Source organism: Labeo rohita, chromosome 12, assembly GCF_022985175.1.
Source record: "Labeo rohita strain BAU-BD-2019 chromosome 12, IGBB_LRoh.1.0, whole genome shotgun sequence".
In the NCBI taxonomy this organism is placed as follows: Eukaryota; Metazoa; Chordata; class Actinopteri; order Cypriniformes; family Cyprinidae; genus Labeo; species Labeo rohita.
This window is the reverse complement of record NC_066880.1, coordinates 8,297,431-8,316,368: the sequence shown is the minus strand read 5'-3', so window position 1 is coordinate 8,316,368 and position 18,938 is coordinate 8,297,431. Positions and strand designations below refer to the sequence as shown.

Genomic DNA, 18,938 nt, shown 5'->3' with positions numbered 1-18,938 from the left:
TGCTTAAAGTTAACACCTCTTTACAAACCCAATTAAAAATGCTAATAAACTATTTATTTCAGTTTTTATTACTGAACACCATACACTAAAATGCATCACAGCAACATGTTGGAAACAATAATTGTTGCTGTTTGAAATGTTTGTTGCGTAATGAGTTTCACATATTAATTTAAAAAATTTGTATGCAGTATGTACTGCAGTATTCAGTAAGCTTGTATTCCAGCTTTTGACAGTGAAAGCGATATGGCTGAGTGGTTTCTGAGAGACGGCATGTCAAGCTGTTGGCTGTTTTTATAATTGCTTCATAAGACTCACTTCCAGTGCTCTTTGAAGGAATAGTTCACCCATTTTGTCATCATTTACTCACACTCATGTCATTCCAACTTCATGTTATTTTCTTTCTTCCATGAAGCAGAAAAAAAGAAGACTTCTGTTTTCCATAAAATAAGTGGGTTTTTTAAATGCTGTCAAGCTCCAAAATGGACAGAAGCATCAGAGAAGCACTATATGACTTGTGCTGTATTCTAATCCTTTTGACGCCATACTGTATAAAAAATTGTGACGTGTCAAAAAATCTTCGTTTTGTGAACTAAGATGATTATCAGTAAACATTGCTTTTAGTTTCAGTCAGTTTAAAGGGATAGTTCACCCAAAAATGAAAATTACCCTATGATTTACTCACTCTCAAGCCATTGCACACTTTAAAATTCGGTAAAATTTACGGTTAAAAAACGGCACCTGTGGTTGCCAGAATTGTACCATTAAAAAAAAATACAGTAGTGACGTTTTAAGTACAAAAATGATAAGAAAACTAAGAAGAAAAACACCAAATTTAAAAAAATGTAATGCAGGGAATTCTAGGAATGTCCATTTACTGTTATTCACTGTAAATTTTGTTCTTTTTCGCTTCCTAATGGTATATTACAGTAAAAATTCAATACAGCTTTTCACTGTTTATAGTAGGGGAACTAGCAGTTAACCATTTAACATTTTTTTTACTGTTAAATTCATGGTCACTTTTTTACAGGTGTATATGACTCTTCTTTCAGACGAATACAATCAGAGTTATATTAAAAAATGTCCTGTCTCTTCCAAGCTTTATAATGGTAGTGAATGGGTGTTGAGATTTTAAAGTCCAATAAAGTGCGTCTATCCATCATAAAATGTACTCCACACAGATCCAGGGGGTTAATAAAAGCCGCCTGAAGCGAATCAACGTGTTTGAGTGAGAAAAATATCCAAATATCCAAATATTCCCAAACTTTCGCATGCCACTGTATGTAACTCAGTGGCTACCGTCAACTATTTGGCTACCTTGGCTAACTTCTCAGGTTCGGAACAAGGAGAATTTTCATTTATGGATGCACTGTCCCTTTAATAATGATTAATAAATAATACTGTAAGGGATCATAATAACATGAGGGCAGGTAAAAGTATTTCACGTTTGTCTGAAAGGAGAAGTCCACTTCCAGAACAAAGATTCACATATAATGTACTCACCCCCTTGTCATCCAAGATGTTCATGTCTTTTTTTCTTCAGTCGTAAAGAAATAGTTTTTTGAGGAAAACATTTCAGCATTTTTCTCCATATAATGGACTGATATGGTGCCCCGATTTTGAACTTTCAAAATGCAGTTTAAATGCGGCTTCAAACGATCCCAAATACGGTTGTAAACAATCCCAGCCGAGAAAGAAGGGTCTTGTCTAGTAAAACGATCAGTTATTTTCATTAAAAAAATACAATTTAAATACTTTTTATTCTTAAACACTCATCTTGCCGTGCTGTCGTTGAACTCTGTGTATTCTGGTTCAAGACAGTTAAGGTATGTTGAAAACGAAATCATATTTTCTTCTTTAACTTCAAAAATCATTTCAAAATCATCCTACATTACTGCAAAAGTACCGACCCAGTCTTTGCAAAGTGAACATGCAAAGAAGATCAAACACCCTTAACAAAAAAGGTAAAACGGTGATATAGGACAGTTTTGAAGTTGAGGGAGAACATGAGATGGGAGTTTTTCGACATACCCTAACTGTCATGAACCATAAAAAAACAGCCCAGGCAGAGTAAGACAAGACGAGCATTTGACATTAAAAAGTATATTATTTTTATGAAAATAACCGATCGTTTCGCTAGATAAGACCCTTCTTCCTCGGCTGGGATCGTTTACAACCGCATTTGGGATCGTTTGAAGCCGCATTTAAACTGAATTTAGAAAGTTTAAAATCGGGGCACCATATCAGTCCATTATATGGAGAAAAATGTTGAAATGTTTTCCTCAAAAAAACATAATTTCTTTACGACTGAAGAAAGAAAAACATGAACATCTTAGATGACAAGGGGGTGAGTACATTATATGTGAATCTCCTTGAACTATTACAATACTTTTATGGAATAATCAGACTGTGTATTTTGTAAGTAGGTCAGAAGCTCTAGTCTGGCCTGATAATGAGGGATGTTTTGAATAAAGATAGATGGCAGAGACGGAGGTAAGTTTAGAGGATGTAGTCTGGTTTTACTACATGCTATGGCTCATTCAGGCTGACAAGCCAGAACATGTTATTTTTATCTAATCTTTTCCTTTCACTAAGTCTGTTATGTATGTGCACACATACACACCGTCTGTGATGTTCTTTATGGGTTTTGTTTGCTTTTACTTTATATCAGAGGTTTAATGTGCAATAATGCTTGTGTCTGTAAAATGTAGGCAAGATAAAGCCAGACAGAAACAGAGAAACACATACAAAAAGTGAAAAAGAAGATACATTTTTCCACTGGGCAAGTTTCTGCTATAACTGGTTTATGGTCTGACCTATAGTAATGCGTCCCTCTGCAGCTACACTGTGCTGTTATGGACTTCGTAATCAGATCCAGCCAGAACATTTCCCAGATTCTGTTTTGTGAGTCTAGCTGAGGTCATGCAGTGAGGGATTATGGGTAAAGAAATAATGGCCAATTGGATTCCATACATTTTTCAGCATTTCTCAGCACAGTGTCCCTCAGGTTGCGTGCTTTGTTTCAACACTTTATATACGCCGGAATGGAGGTGAAACTGCCACCTGGGGCGCTTCTCGAAGGACTGTCGCATCTGTCAGTCTTCAGCTCTGATAGTATTTCCTGTGTCAGGACGGGGAAACTGTAATCTATTCCTATTGGAGCGCTAGTGGTGATTTGTAATGTTTCTATAATTCATTCTTTTCCCTAAAATGCAGAGTATGTGATTTTATTCAGGATGAATTATACATGCTTGGTGTTCTCCTGCTGCGATTCAGGCTTAAAGCTGGATAAGACGGAGCGATGGCTTTCTCTTTCCTTCAGCTGAACTCTGTACAATAGCTCTTTAGTCAAAAATAGAAACACATACTCTGCATTTAAAAGACTAGTTGGGAGTGGATATCAGGTTGTGTGTTACTTCTTGGCTTAAAGGCAGCCATTTTACATCAGTTGTCACTGTTTAATTCAGTTTTATTTATAAGGAGTGCTGATGGTGCAAATGAAGGGGCTGTCAAGATTGAGCTGCTTCTTTCTCTGAGGCCTCTGGAAAGCCATATGTTCTCCTTCAGTTGACAGGCAACCCAACATTTTGCGGTCCTCCCCTCTGTCCTGATAATTAAAGGGACAGTTCGCCCAAAAATGTCAATTCTGTCAACATTTGCTCACGCTCAAATTGTTTCAAACATGTGTGACTTTCAGTTTTTCTTTGAAACACAAAAGAAAATATTTTGAAAAGTGTCCAAACTATGTAAGTCATTGGGATCAAATGTTGTTTTAAACCCAACTGACTTTAATCGTGTGGAACTTTTTAAAATACTAAACGCTCACCAAAGCTGCATTTATTGGATCAAAAATACAGTAATATTGTGAAATGCTATTGCAATTTAAAACAACTGTTTTCTGTTTTAACATATTTTAAAAATTTATTTTTTTCCTGTGATGCAAAGCTGAATTTTCATTATCTCAGAAATAATTCTAATATGCTGATTTCTTCTTAAACATTTCTCATTATTATCAATGTTGAAAACAGTTGTGCTGCTTAATGTATATTTCTAGAAACTGTGACACATTTTTAGGATACTTTGAATATAAAGTTCAGAAGAACAGCATTTAATTCCTTGGAGCATTATAAATGCATTTAATGTCACTTTTGATTAATATAATTCATCTGAAATAAAATATTAATTGAAATTAAATTTAAATTAACAAATTAAAATATAAATGAATAGATTTTTTAAAAAATCTTAAAAATTATGCTGACAAAAAATATCATAAATTTAGAATCCTATAAAATCATTTTTTTTTTTTATTCTGTATTTTATTTTATTTTATTTTCCAAATTCCTTTTTTTCTGTTTGAATTTTTCTGGATTCTATTTTTTTTTCTGTTTTAATTTTTGTAGACTCTGTTTAAATGGTTACATAAAAAATATTAATCAAAAAGCATGTCTTATGAATTGAAAATATGAAACTTAGACAATTTAAAAGCAATTTATTTAAAGTTGAACAAAAAATACAAATTTTTGGGTTTATGATATTTGTATTTTTTTTCCTCAAATTAAGTTTTATTTTTCGTAAATTCTGTTTTCCATTAATTATCTTGATTCCATTTGAATGGTTTCATTAAATTTTAATAATCAAAAGTAATAATCAATTAATTGAATTTTTAAAAAATATGTTATTTTATTTATTTATTTTTATTTTTTTTCAGAAATACTGTGTTGTGTATTCACATTTAATGGTAAATAAATTCTGGTAAATATTGTCTTCTGGTAAATATTCCTTAAAAATAATATTTTAATAACAATTTTATTATTAGTAGTATACGTCTAATAAACTTCTGTCACAATTTCTTCATGTTAAACTGAACTTTTATGTTGGTGGGCTGCTGTAAAGACTGTTACGTTTCTGTTTGTATATATGAAGAATTTATTTATTTATTTATTTTTTCCTCAAAAGAAATGGAAAAATGCTAATGACATGACTCTCAGTGCAGTTCTAGAGATTATTTTCCTGTGTTTATGTACTTGTATATTAAAGCAAAAGAGGCTGAAAACACAGTGAACGTCATGCACATTTCAGTATGTGCGTAGTAAACTAAACCGCACATCTGCATCATTCATTCACACACGCAGAACATGCATAATTCAAATTTAAGCAGTATTTTTGCAACTTAATATACACTAGTCCATATCGTGTTTTGATTTACAGTAAGTGCACTGTCCTACTTTGGCAAATTCCATGACATTCCACGTTATACAGTAAATTCCATTTTATGACTGGATTCTGTCCATGTTTTCCGCATTACTGAAATCATATGGCCCTACAAATTGTTAAATATAGTTTTAAGGCAAATACAGTATATTTTATGTTCTATTGTATTTTTTAAAAAAATGCTCTGTATTTGTCTAAACTGTGGCTTAGTGGTTTCTGTATGTAGTGCTCTTGTGAGAAAGCATAGGTTTGAATCTGGGTTGCATTGTGTCCTGCGCAAGTTTCTTCTCTGTCTTCAATATTTTTCTGTCTCCTCTCTATTGGCTTTGTCTAAAAATATCTTAAAATATCAATCCAAATTCTCTGTAGTCTAGCTGTTTATAGCACTTAATCTGAGACTTTTTTAAAGCATTTAAGTTTTAAGTTTCTCTCACAACAACACTGTTTTAAAATATTACAAGTTTTAGTCCTCCTAACTGGCTTATTTCACACTTTCTCAGCTGAATATAAGGCTCTTGTGCCAGTTTGTTTTTTGTTCCATGTTTACAGATTCTGAGGGCTATTAGATGTTTAGAGTTGTTAGTCTAACATAAAACCATTACCTCAGCTAACATCACTGCCCTGCTTACTTACAGCCTGAGGTTTACCTATGGCCAAAATCCAGCTACTGTTTACAACGCTCTGTGGTCTGTGAGCTAAACTTAGCCACCACAATCCGTTGATTTCACCCCCAAAAGCTTTCCAAATATTTGTAGAACTATCACCACCGTTTCGCAGTTGCTAAGTAGAGTGAAGGCAGAGCGAGAGATGCATATAGCTATGTATAAAACGTTTTTTTCAGTATCTCTTGGTGGCAAAGGTTTGGTTACTTTGGGAACCTTGACCTGTTTCATGTTTCCCTCCGGTGGGTTTTATTAGCCACATGTATGTTCCTTTGGTGGTACTGATGTGTTTTGTGGTGGTTGGTTGATTCACACATCACACAAACAGGTTTATGCTAAACGTCCGTTTGAGTTATAATTACTAAGATATCCAAATTTTAAGGGCATAAAAGATCATTTGTTGCTCAGTGTATTTCTTCTTGAAGTTAGCGCTTTGATCTTTGAAAGACCACACATACAGCAACCAGACTTCAAATCCAAATGGGTCAAACTGTGCGATTTGAATATATTTGAACATATTTAAATATATGTGTTATTTTGTGTAAATTAAATATAAAATATATAATAAATGCAGAAAATTTGTATATATATTTTTTAAAATATTATATAAAATAAATATATTAATATATAAAAAATACATATTATGTAATATATTTATATTTTATATAATATTTAAAAAAAACTTATATGTATTTGTTATATATGTTTCTTTTATTTTAATATATTTTTAAACCCAATTAAAAATATATATATATAATTTATAAAACATTTTTTTATTATTGTAGTTTATTTATAATATTTTAGCAGATTTGCAACTTTTGTCACACACACAAAAAAATTGTTTTATTCTTGCAAGAGATGGATTAAAGCACTCTGTTTGTTTGGGTGAATCATCAGCAATATAGAAGATTTAGACAAACCTGACTAGATAAATGTGTTGTGATAGATGACCTCTGGGTTACTGGTACTAATAGTTATCAGGTTTCCTGGGCTGAGCGCAGTGGAGGAGAGTGAGAATATATTTTGGGCAGAGCCCAACAGGTGATCTAGATTTTCAAAGCCTCAGATGAAGTGGATCTGTCTCGAGAGGATCCACTTCAAAGCACAACAGCAGACTTTATTAAAGACTAATGTGCATGCATTGGCTCCGAGACGTCAACAGACAGGAAGTGATTTTGCGGTTTACCTTCAAGCTGGATTCCCCAGTAGACTTGTTCATTTTCAGTTTGTTCTGGATTCACTGAGTAGTTCAGTTAGAAATGAAAATTCTGTCATTGTTTACTCATCTTAATATTGCTTATAACCCTTGTGAATTTCTCTCTGCTGTAGTACACAGAATGAAGAATATATAAACTGCTGTTTTTCCATGCACTGAAAGCATATTGTGGTGATTCCAAGCTTTAAAAAGACAAAAAAAAGTTGTTATATTGGATTCATGCATCAGATCTTAAAGGAGAAGTCCACTTCCAAAACAAAGATTCACATATAATGTGAATAAGCAGGATCGTACAAAATGCATGTTGTTTTTTATTTAGTACTGACCTGAATAAGATATTTTACATAAAAGATGTTTACATGTAGTCCACACGAGAAAATAATAGTTGAATTTACAAAAATGATCCAGTTTAAAAGTTTACATCCCGATGATTCTTAATACTGTGTTGTTACCTGAATGATCCACCGCTGTGTTTTTTTTGTTTAGCGATAGTTGTTTTTGAGCCCCTTGTTTGTCCTGAACAGTTAAACTGTCTGCTGTTCTCCAGAAAAAAATCTTCAGGTCCCACAAATTATTTGGTTTTCCAGCATTTTTGTGTATTTGAACCCTGTCCGACAATGACTGTATGATTTTTAAATCCATCTTTTCACACTGAGGACAACTGAGGGACTCATATGCTGGGGGTGAAAACTTTTGAACAAAATGTAGATGTGTACATTTTTCTTATTTTGCCTAAATATCATATTTTTTCATTTAGTACTGCCCTTCAGAGGCTACAGAGGATAATTACATATTTCCCAAAAAACAAAATAAGTTACATTTTCCCTGATCCTCAAAATCAAAAAGTTTTCACCCCTCGGCTCTTAATGCATGTTTTTTTTCTTCTGAAGCATCAGTGAGCATTTCTGTAATAGTTGCATATGAGTCCCTCAGTTGTCCTCAGTGTGAAAAGATGGATCTCAAAAATCATACAATCATTTTTGGAAAGGGTTCAAATACACAAAATGCAGAAAAGCCAAAGAGTTTGTAGGACCTGAAGAATTTTTCTGAAGAAAACCAGGCAGTTTAACTGTTCAGGACAAACAAGGGACTCATGAACAACTATCACTAAACAAAAAAACAGAGCTTCAGGTAACAACACAGTATTAAGAATCAAGTGTATGTAAACTTTTGAACTGGGTCATTTTTATAAATTCAACTATTATTTTATCATGTGGACTATATGTGAACATATTTTATGTGAAGTATCTTAATCAGGTCAGTACTAAATAAACAATAACATGCATTTTATATTATCCTGCTTATTTTGGCAAAATAATTAAAAGGGGGATGTAAACTTTTGACCTCAACTGTATTTCCATACATATATAAATAGGACATATTTGATCACAATCTCTACGATTCGTTTAAAAAGCAGATTGTGGACGTCTTCAGGATCAGTCACGATATAAAATCATCAGATCTCCTACCCCTACATAAAAATAATCTAAATGAAAATGAAAGTTGAAATATGCGCATGCAGTTGAGAATTGAGAGTCTGTGGCAGAGGGCAACACTTCAATTTCGGTATATTCAGGAAATGTAATTATAGCGCAGAAGTCATTAGTAACCGCCTTTATGCTACTTTTTGTCCTTGAATGGCCCTTGACTCATGACTTGATTGTGTGAAAGGAAGCAAAAAGATTTTACCTTTTGTGTTCCATGAAAGAAAGGAAGTCATTAAGTAAAAGTGACGGAATGTTTTTTAAACTGTTCCTTTAAAAATGCACAATTAGTTGGTACTGAATTAATGCGATTATAAAAGAAACTGCATTTTTAGTATGTAATGCAACAGCTGTCAAACATGACGGATTATGGTATAGGTGTCATAGCAGATGGTTGCAGCCGTCTTGCGTGTTTTGTACAGAAGGAAGCTCGCACCTTAGACCAAGGGATAATGCTATGCCAGCTGCACCAGATCGCTGTAGGTTCTCCTGCTGTGAATATGGAGATGGCAGGCAGCCTTGGGCACCCCTCATTTACACACACACCCCGTTAGATAATCTCATGGGAGAGCCGGGGCCTGTTTGATCCCATCCAACAAGGCGCAGCAGGCAGGGGGTATAATCAGCCAGCTCGGCTATCCCTCCATTTCCCACCTCTCCATCTCATCCTGCTTTCATCCCTCTTCTTTTGTCAGTGCATAGTGATGGATAGGGTGCTTGTGGCGGAGTTCTAGCGATTTCTGTTTTTTGATCAAGACTTGGCACTGGAGATGCATCACAAACCGCAGAGTGTTGTTACGTGGAATGATGCCTTGATAGTCATGTTATCAGGAAAGAAAAGCAACTGCTATAGGCAAATTAAATGTCGTATTTGGGTGCGGATGTCTTTGATCCAGGTTTTCACACATGAAAGATATTCACAAATTATAACAGGATGTATAACAGTGCTTACAGCTTATTTGTTTGCATGTAGTTAACTTTTAACAACCTTTTTTTCATAAATGAGAAGTGTATAGCATTTTAGCAGTAGGCATAGCCCAAAATAAAATGGATAATGATTCATAAAAATAAAAATGTTTCCAACAATTTAGGCAACCTATTATTATTATTATTATTATTATTATTATTATTATTATTGTAATTGTTGGAAAATTATTAATTTATTTAATTATAAAATTGATTATTGTAATTGTTATTGTTGTTGTAATAAGATAATGATTGAAAATTGACAGACAGTTTATATTTAAACAAGCATTAAAATATATATATAAAAAAAATATTATTAGTAGTAGTAATGTTTTAGTTTGGTTGCAAATTCATTTATTTTATTATAAATATAACAAAATATAATAATACTAATTGTTATTATTAGTTTAGTTTTGTTGGGAAATTCTTTTATTTTTATTTTAAATTATAAATATTATGATTATTATAATTGTTGAATATTGTTGATAAGATAATGATTCATAAACATAAAGATAATAAAATAAGTGTTTGCAACTATGTACATATAATTGCTACCTGTTGTTGTTGTTGTTGTTGTTGTTGTTATTATTATTATTATTATTATTTTAGTTTTTTTGGAAAATTAATTTGTTTATAATAAATATTATAAATATTATGATTATTATGAAGATGATTCCTACAATAGATATAAACAGATATAAAATAAAATGTTTGCAACTATGTAGGTATGTTTGCTACAATTTTTATTATTATTATTATTAAATAGTTTTGTTCGGAAATTAATTTATTTTTATTATAAATATTACTACTACTACTACTGCTACTACTAATAAATAATAAATATAAATATTATAACAAATAAAGCTAATAAAAAAAAATGTTTGCAACTATAATAATAATAATAATAAATAATAATAATGTAGTTTTGTTGGGAAATTCATTTATTTTTATTTTAAATATTGTGATTATTATAATTGTTGTTGTAATTAATGATTCATAAAAATAAAGATGTTTGCAACTATGTAGATACGTTTGCTACCCTTTTTTTATTATTATCATTATTACTATTATTAATATTGTTTTTGATATTTATATTAAAATTATTAAAAGCATTGTGATTATAATTATTACTATTGTTGTTGTTGTTGTTAAAATTAATAATGCGTATTTTCTTTATATTTTATTGTTGAATTTACAAATTATTGTGTCAAAAAGCAGAACTAATATTATTAAATAATATTATTATCAATCAAACCATACTGTTCACTGTTCAGTCTCTTGGTCACAAAGAGTTCCATATGGCAATTCTCTGAAACATGTGAAATTTACAGCATCCTTTAAAATATTTACTGATGCCTCTTAAACAAGAAACTGGTCATTTTCAAGTCCATTTCCTCTCTCCATAACAGCCACTAATGTTCTGTCAGTGGGAGAAAGCCAGCTGAACTAGAGAATGCTTTGAGTCTATCAGCCTGTCATGAATATTTCAGCATTTCATCCAATTCTAGAATGGCCTGATAGCCTTCAGGGGAGCAGTTGTCTGCTGCTCACCATCCAAATTATGAAGTCAATGAGTATCGAAAGCGATGGTTAGGGAAGACGTTTTTTTTTTTTTTTCCGGATGAAAGTGAGGTTTAAAAGTCAAAGAAGTCATTGGGTGAGGAATGGAAACCATTTTAGAGTGAGCTATTCCTGGAGCAAACAGACATTCACACTTTGGCATATGTTCATTGACGCTATCTGTGAAAGTTCTCAGTTAAAATGTCTCTCGAACAGTGTTATTGTTGTGAGTGTCATTAGTTGCAGTCTGCTCCATACAGTTCTTTCATACCACTTATCCTTTGTAATCTCTGAATAATATTGTCCCAGGATAGCAGGCAATTTGTTTTGTCAGGTCTGATCTTGCACACATGATATGTCTTTATCTCACAAATTACTGAAAGGGAACACTAAACTCTGAAAGAGTAATTAATGAGTGCATTCCAGATGGGTCAAGCTGATACAGTATTACTTTCCATGAAGCAAAATGTCAGATTTTGCCTTAAAGACACTGAATTCATTCAGCCGTGATGCTGAAGTGCTGTTCTGGGTTGTCATGGCGACAGACTTAACACTTGTTCCCATGACTCCAGTAATGTGTTCGTAACCTAGCGCCCATCCCCCACCACAGAAAAATATAGATCGACTCCAATTGGTTGGAATTTAGGAAATCAATAATTTCCATTTTCAAGAAGTATTCAAGCATTTGTCGTTTGGGTGGTGTCATATTGACTAAAGTATCTGACGTCATTTTGTAGCATTTGTAACATTCATTTTTAAGGAACGCTAATGGATCTGGTCAAGTGATGCAAAGCCTTCCTGGAGCTCAAACAATGTAGAGGTCATGATTTTTTATTTATTTATTTTTTTAAATGCATAGCTTGAGTGCAACTTAAGTCCAAAAAAAGCATCTTACAAATGCATAAATGTAAATTATGTATAATTTCAATCTTAATTATTTGATCTCATGCAGTATAATCAATTGTGTGAGTCTATGTATAAATGAAAATCTGAAATCTAATGCACAACCTAGACTAGTGTTATTTAATTTATCATTGAGATATAGTTTTAATCAATATTTTGGATTAATTTTTATTTTTAATTTTAATTTTAGTGAAAGTTTTTGTGTTTTTGTTGCTGCTGTTCAAAAGTTTGGGATCAGTATGATTTTTTAAATATTTTCTGTAAAGAATTCTCTTATGCTCTTATATATTTTTGATTAAAAATACAGAAAAACAGTAATATTGTGAAATATTATTACAGTTTAAAATAATGGTTTTCTATTTTAATATAATTTAAAATATAATTTATTTACTCCAGACTTCAATCTCACATGATCCTTCAGAAAGCATTATAATATGCTAATTTATTACTTTTATTATCAATGTTGGAAACAGTTGAAACCTGTCATTCTTTTTTCAGGATTCTTTGAATAAAAAGTTAAAAAGAACAGCATCTATTCAAAATTGAATTCTTTTTGTAACAATATAAGTCTCCACTATCACTTTTTTTTAATCAATTTAATACATCCTTGGTGATTAAAGTATTAATTTCTTTCAAAAACAAAACAAAAAAAGAATAAAAATGTACTGACCACAAACCTTTGAACGGTGCTGTATATTGTAACAAAAGATTTCTGTTTTAAATAAATGCTATTCTTTTATGTTTTTATTTATTAAATAATCCTAAAAAAACCCCCACAGATTTAAAAAAAAAAAAAAAATAATATTAAGCAGCACAGCTGTTTTCAACATTGATAATAAATCAGCATATAATAATGATTTCTGAAGGATCGTGTGACACTGAAGACTGGAGTAATAATGCTGAAAATTCAGCTTTGTATCACAGGAATAAATTACTTTTTAAAATATATTTGCATAGAAAAGAGTTATTTTACATTGTAAAAATATTTCACAATATTACTGTTTTTTGGTCTGGATTATTAATCAAATAAATGCATACTTGATCAGCATAAGAAATTTCTTTAAATAAAAACATTAAAAATCTTACTGATCCCAATCTTTGGAACGGAATATGAATTTTGAATGTTATTTTTATTTCAGTTTTAGTTATTTTTATATAACAAGTACTGAAGCTGCTGTGCTATATGTGGTTATGATTTTCCCACTTTATAGGTCTTGAACGGTTGTATACAGACACTTGTATGTGTCAAAGTGTCTGTTTTTGCAAGTACTGTAAACACAGTAATTTAGGTATTAAGTGAAAGCAAACAGCTGAGAAAGAAAACACACATGTAACAGTATACTGCAGTCAAATATTCCTGCTGTCTGTCATTCATGTTAATCAAACAACAAAAGTGAAAAAATCTCTAATTGCTCTTAATTAAATCTCTTTTGTAACTTTAATAAGAAGAAATACATATTTAATTTACACAGTTATTTTTGGTCTGTTGCTTGTAATTAGTTTCTTATTCTTATTTAATCACGGACTTCTTATCTTTAGTGAGCTTGAGTTTTTTTTTTAGGCTAGTATTCGTTTTTTTGTGATATTAACACTGGTGACAAGAATTATGAAATCAAAGACCTTATTTAAACTAAAAATAACTATATCATGATAAATATATTGTTACTGTGAAATAATCACTCATGTCATGATATAAGATTTTGGTCATATCGCCCACCCTAATATCAAATTAAACTAAATGAAAAAGAGAATTGTTTTTTCCTCGTTTGTTAATATTTTTTTACAGTGTTAATTCTAGTTTTAGTTTAGTAACCCTGACCTAGCCCAAAAAAAAAGATTAGTCACTGTGCATTACTGGAAGAAATTCTGTGCATTTCCTGAGGATTTTTTATTGTTTTAGCACATTTCTATGCTGTTGCTAAGGTGTTATGGATGGTTGCTAGGTTGTCGCTGCTGTCAGTAGTTGTTTATTGGCCTAAAAGAGCCCATTTTCAGATCTTTGTGATGCTCTTGTCCTTAGATGTGACTTGGGATGGGTCAAAAAAAGTCTGATTGTGTTAAAAAAAAAAAAAATTAATTGCGCAAACCCCTGAGCTGAAATATGAGTAATATTGCTGTAATAGACTTTTATGCCAAAAATGTCACATTATGATTTTATCCATACTGGTGAAACTCCTCTTTTGGAAAGCCCCTCCTGTACAAGTGGGCCAAAGGCAGAGCGAGACATCCACTGTACATTCATGCCATGTTTGGATAGGAACTGGACAGGAGTGGGAGGACAGATTTATGTGGCCTTTTACACAGTGCTCTATGTGCTTGTGTTAATAAACACCCTCGGAACACTAGTGATTGTCAGAAAGGAGGACGGAGGTGGGGAGTATTTTGTTGTTTTGTTCTGGGGGGAAGACGCAGTTTGTCAACAGACTTCACTGGTATGTTCAATTAGAAAGTATTGCTAATACGTTTTGTGGGTGGATGGTACATTCAAATTTAGTTACAAAACAAGGCCAGTAACATTCATTACCGCCGTAGCTGAGAAACGTAGAAACAAGCTGTTCCTGGACTGACATGGGTTTGTTTGACTCAAGGGGTCAAGGTTGGTTGGTTAGCATAGTCTCATTAGCCCCTGCTGGTAAATACTGTAACTACACCATCTGAAACCAATGTATTATGATTAGAAAATTATTATTATATATGCATTTACATTGTGTTGCTATTTTAACTCTGAGAATAGAAGAGAGAATTTTTTTTGTTTTGTTTTTACCGATAAAAGCGACCCTTGTCCACCTTCTTTACTGGAAGCCGTTGCAATTGTCTTAACCTCTGTGCCGTCTGCTCGCAGATTCAAGATGACAGCGGCAGGAAGAATCTGCTTTTTGTTCTGTCATCTCTTATGTTTGCTTCAGGAAGTTGCCTGTGTCTTTTTTGTCATCCGGCACTCTGATGTGGGTATACAGAGGTGTTGAGGATGACATTTGTCAGAGGACTTATGTGAAAATGAAAGTGGTCACACAGGGTCTCTGAGGGAGTGCATGTGTTGGTGCAAACAGGTCTGGCATCAGATTGTAACACTGCTTGCAAGCAACACTATGGATATTCCTTTCGCTCCTTTTTATTCTCTACCTTTTCATTTTTTTGTCCTATGTATTTCCCATGAACTGACATTTAATGGAATGCATTCAAAAGTAACTGGCAGCAATGATGTCATTGTCGTATTTACACATTGTGTTGAAAGCATACAGTTGAAGTCAAAAGTTTACATACACCTTGCAGAATCTGCAAAATGTTAACTGTTTTACCAAAATAAGAGGGATCATGCAAAAGGCATGTTATTTTTTTATTTAGTACTGACCTGAATAAGATATTTCACATCAAAAAGACATGTACGTATAATCCATAAGAGAAAATAATAGTTGAATTTATAAAAATAACCCTGTTCAAAGGTGTACATATGCTTGGTTCTTAATACTGTGTTGTTACCTGAATGATCCACAGCTGTGTTTTTTTGTTTAGTGATAGTTGTTCATGAGTTCCTTGTTTGTCACGAACATTTAAAACTGCCTGCTGTTCTTCAGAAAAATCCTTCAGGTCCCACAGATTCTTTATTTTTTAGCATTTTTATGTATTTAAACCCTTTCCAAAAATGATGGTATGATTTTAAGATCCATCTTTTTACACTGAGGACAACTGAGGGACTCATATGCAACTATTACAGAAGGTTCAAACGCTCACTGATGCTTCAGAAGGAAACATGATGCATTAAGAGCTGGGGGGGTGAAAACTTTTTGAATTTGAAGATCAGGGTAAATTTAACTTATTTTGTCTTCTGAGACACATGCAAGTATCTTCTGTAGCTTCTGAAAGGCAGTACTAAATGAAAAAAATATGATTTTTAGGTCATATAAGAATTAGGTCATAAGAAAAATGTGCACATCTTCATTCTGTTCAAAAGTTCACATTCAAAAGTTTACACCCCAGGCTCTTAATGCATCGTTTTTCTTTCTGAAGCCTCAGGGAGCATTTGAACCTTTTGTAATAGTTGCATATGAGTTTCTCAGTTGTCCTCAGTGTGAAAAGATGGATCTCAAAATCACACAGTCATTGCTGAAAATGGTTCAAATACACAAAAATGCTGAAAAACCAAAGAATCTAAAAGACCTGAAGGACTTTTCTGACGAACAGTGGGCAGTTTAACTGTTCAGGACAAACAAGGGACTCATGAACAACTATAACTAAACAACAAAAACACAGCTGTGGATCATTCAGGTAATAACACAGTATTAAGAATCAAGCATATGTAAACATTGAACAGGGTCAATAAATGTAACCATTTTCTCTTATGGACTATATGTAGACACCTTTTATGTGAAATATCTTATTCAGGTCAGTACTAAATAAAAAAAAAAAAATAACATGCATTTTGTATAATCCCTCTTATTTTGGTCAAACAATTAACATTTTGCAGATTCTGCAAGGTGAATGTCAATTTTTGACTTCAAATGTAGTTGTCAGAAATAAGTCTTAAAGACACAGTTCACCCAAAAATAAAAATTCTGTCATTAATTGCTCACCCTCATGTCATTTCGAAACCCTAAGACCTTCGTTCATCTTCTGAACACAAATTAAGATATTTTTGATGAAATCCGAGAGCTTTCTGACCCTCCAACACAACTAGCATAGCATTATGAAGCTACGAGAATACTTTTTGTGTGCAAAGAAAACAAAAATAACGACTTTATTCAACAATTTCTGCTCTTCTGTCAGTCTTAGTTGCAGTACCACATCACATAACAGTATTGTAATACTTAAAGCCTAAGCTTACCTAAAACTTTAATAATATTTTTTCTGCCTTGTAGGCACTGCTGTTTGCTTGAGTAAATGCAAATCTAGTTACTTCTACTCATCTGGCACTTACCATAAGCGGTAAAACAATTTGTTCCCAAAGCGTGCATGCATATAGCACGTATACATATTACGGCAGTAAGCCACTCGAGGCATTTATTACAGAGACTGAGCTAGGTAAACGGATGTTGTTCTTTTAAAGAACCCATTTTAAACTCCTCTAGTTGCTTTTTTCTTTCATAAAATGACTGAAAAAGCAATATGACTAAGATGAGTTTAATAAATAATAGGATATGTACTGTAGACTGCAGAGTGCATTAATATAAATTCAGCTGATGTGCAGTCGGTTTGAACTGATCTCACCCAATGAGATTTAAGAGCCAGAACTGTTTTATAATCTGCATGGTTATACACAAATAGCTTGATTTGCTCTTTGATTCCATTAATCACAGTTATGGCTCTTCTGTACCCTGTGGTCAGAGATGGACTTAAATGGTAGCTTGAGTTCATTAAAGAAGCTCTTGGGTTTGATCATTACCTCTGTCGTGAGAGTGGAAGAACACCTTTGGTTGATAACATATCCCTCTCCAGCCCTGTCCAGGAGCCTGGCTTTTCCTTTGTCCAGGCATTTTAATTGACAGCATCTGGTTATAGTCCTGTTCCACCTCGGCAGGAATCTTCCGCCCATCCTCGCGCTGTCGCATTGTATCACAGGGATGTAATTAAAGCTTCTCCTTTCCAACAACGGCAGAGAACCTTTTAGTTTATCTCATATGTCTTTTATACCACAAAGAGGGTTTTTAAATGTTTGTAAAATGCTGGAAATTAAATTCCTGCAACTTCCAGCAGGCTTCAAGGCAAGATATTATAAATGTGCTCTGAATAACCAGACTTTGCGGGCGGATGCTATTGAGCGGATCTCCCTGCAAGGTTCGTTGTTTAAAAAATACCCAGAAGTCTGCTGTTCTGTAACTGGAAATTGTTTTTGTACATTTTTAAGTGACTTTAAAACAGCTTCAAGCAGTTATTAAAAAGACCTGTGTATCTTCTGCAAACTGTATTCCTCCAATCAGTGTTATTGACCTCATAAATATGCAAATAAGAATATTAAACTGAGGTTTACAAATGCACAGTGTGAAATCTTGAAACCTGAATATCTAGGATTAATTACTAACCCAAGGGAAAATGTGAACAGTGTGAAACAAGATAACTCAGGATTATGTTTATGCATTACATTTTTAGCACTTATTTACAGGCAGACAGGAAAGTGGGGTAAAGAGAGAGGGAATGCGATCGGGACGTGCTGTGACCCAGGCTGAGTATGAACCTTTGAATCTGAGCCAACAGCTCTTATAGTATTTTTACTGTTCAATAGCTTGGTGTGAGTTAGATGTTTTTAGAGAAATAAAATTCTCTTATGCTCACCAGGGCTGCATGCATTTGATCTGAAAAATACAGTAAAAACAGTAAAAATGTGAAATATTATTAGAATTTAAAATAACTGTTCTCTATTTTAATATGTTTTGAAATATAATTAATTTCAGCGATGGCAATGCTGAATTTTCAGTAGTCATCACTCCAGTCTTCAGTCGCACATGATCCTTTCAGAAATCATTTTAAAATGCTAAAATGCTGCAGAAATAATTTTTCTTGTTTATTTCATGTTTTATTTTATTTTATTTTATTTTATTTTATTTTATTTTTTTTATTTTTCAAAAAACGACGAGCCAACAGCTCTTATATATGTATTATTGTTCAAAAGTTTGGGCTCAGTGAGGTTTTTTTAAAAATGTTTTTAGGAAAAAAAAAATCTCTTATGGTCACCAAGGCTGCATTTATTTGTTCAAAAATACAATAAAAACTGTAAAAATGTGAAATATTATTACAATTTAGAGTAACTGTTTTCTATTTTAATATGTTTTAACGTGTAAGTATTTCTGTGATAGCAAAGCTGAATTTTCAGCATCATTACTCCAGTCTTTAGTGTCACATAACCCTTTAGAAATCATTCTAATATGCTGATTTCATGCTCAAGAAATTTATTTTATTTTATTTTATTTTATTTTACTTTTCAAAAAACGAAGAGCCAACAGCTCA

General features: G+C 32.6%; 1 protein-coding gene across 3 annotated transcripts in view; it reads left to right on the top strand.

The window, feature by feature from the left end:
- The window catches only part of ndst2b (N-deacetylase/N-sulfotransferase (heparan glucosaminyl) 2b), a 92,960-nt gene that overhangs the window by 37,420 nt on the left and 36,602 nt on the right, over window positions 1–18,938 (top strand). Inside the window, exon 1 of one of the 3 annotated variants that reach the window (XM_051124157.1) lies at window positions 14,382–14,431. The exons of the other annotated variants lie outside the window; for them this stretch is intronic. The gene's annotated coding sequence lies outside the window, so the exon portion shown is untranslated. Of the gene's footprint in view, window positions 1–14,381; window positions 14,432–18,938 lie in introns of those variants that run through there. 3 annotated transcript variants of the gene reach the window in all.